We start from the raw sequence: 1,749 nt of genomic DNA, 5'->3' as shown, positions 1-1,749 counted from the left end.
GCTGCATATGTAGCAGAAGATGGCCTAGTCGGCCATCATTGGGAAGAGAGGCCTCCTTGGTCTTGCAAACTTTATATACCCCAGTACAGGGGAATGCCAGGGCCAGGAAGCCAGAGTGGGTGGGTAGGGGAGCAGGGNGGGGGGAGGGTATAGGGGACTTTCAGGATAGCATTTGAAATGTAAATGAAGAAAATATCTTTTTAAAAAATGGGGGAAAAAAGAACACAGTAGAATGAATGAACACACAGAGCACTTAGCCTCATGGTCACAAGTTAGTAAGGGTACATCTGATATGTCTTCATTGGCAAGGGCCAGTCTCCTTGATAGGAAGATGTGGCTGAGGGAAGAGCTGCCCTTTTGACTCTTCAGTGGTCCTAAGAGCCTCCTGGAGCATCTCTGGACTTTCTAAAAATAGTGCTTTGTCCTTGTTTTTAACCTCAAAACACTAAGTGTATAGTCACATTCTAGACTATTGAACAACACACTTGGTTTTGGTTTTGCCTTGTGTTTGTTTGTTTTGTTTTGTTTGTTGTTTTGTTTTATTTAAGATCAATCCTAACCTTGCTTTTAAAAATTAATCAGAATTTTGGTGTTTTTTTAAAACCTGTATCTCCTTTATAAAAAGTGCAAATATATGGTCTTGACCAGGACAGAGCTAGAAATTGATAGGTAAAACTATAGTGTGTGGGAGATTCATTGAGCTTAAAATGAGCCACTTAGATCAACAACCTTCTGACTCTTTAAAAAATACGTTCTCTGCATAGCTAAAATTTGGGGAGAAAATAGATTACAAGAGAAATTGTGTGTGTAGAATATGTCCTCTTTGGGCTTAAACTAGCTTACATGCACGGTGCAGCTGAAACCCTACTCCAGTAAAGAATCATCTCATTTGTTCATAAGTGCAGATACAACAACAGCACCCCACTACATTTATAATAAGAAAACTGTATGAGGTTTACTGCTTTGGCCTTCCTGGGCCTGATCTTGCAGCCCCTCAGATTCAAAGGTAGCTTGTAAAGAACATTTTAACGTATGTGAAAACTATTGACATCCGGAATTCCAGTATACCTTGAATTGAATTTATCTGCCAGGACTATTACTTTGGGACAGGGGGAGGGCACACATATAGGCTTCAATCATTAAATGCTCATTCTGTCTCTGTTTTTAAATCTGCATTTGCTTTGATTTTGAAAACAAACTAGATTTCCTATGGTTATGGTTTTGAATGACCTCAGGGACATGGGTAAGCCTCTTGTTGTTGGTGGTGGATCCCTCACTAGTACACAACATAGTAAGCTCCAGACCTGAAGTATTTGTTTCCAAAACCACTTTAGATGCGAACAGTTAGTTTCACCTTCTCTTCTCGCTCCTCTAGTTGCATGGTTATCTATCGCTTTTAAAAGGTAGGACAATTTGCCATATTAAAGTATTTGTTTAAAAATGGACATTGCAAATAGGCCACTCTTTCCACTTAAAGAGCACTTTAAAGGCGGGTTTGTCCTTGGATCAGGCTGATGCCTGCAAGGGAAATTATGCGGCCTGTCTTCTTGGTACCAGCAGCACATGGGACTGGACCCAGCCAATGAAGTAGATGTTACTAGCATGTTACCTGAGATTTCTTACTGCCCCTAATAAGTTACTATTTCAGGAATAAAAAAAAAAAAAAAAAAAAAAAAACCCATGTCATTAACTTACTGTCTTTGTACTTAGGATCTTTAAATATAGACACACATTAAATTTTAAAAATTC

At 39.1% G+C, this 1,749-nt stretch overlaps 1 protein-coding gene across 24 annotated transcripts in view; it reads left to right on the top strand.

The window, feature by feature from the left end:
- The window catches only part of Celf2 (CUGBP Elav-like family member 2), an 842,569-nt gene that overhangs the window by 713,948 nt on the left and 126,872 nt on the right, over nt 1-1,749 (top strand). The gene's annotated exons all lie outside the window — the stretch shown is intronic.

The sequence above is a fragment of the Mus pahari genome, chromosome 16 (genome assembly GCF_900095145.1).
Source record: "Mus pahari chromosome 16, PAHARI_EIJ_v1.1, whole genome shotgun sequence".
Taxonomy (NCBI): domain Eukaryota; kingdom Metazoa; phylum Chordata; class Mammalia; order Rodentia; family Muridae; genus Mus; species Mus pahari.
This window is presented reverse-complemented; position numbering and strand designations above follow the sequence as displayed.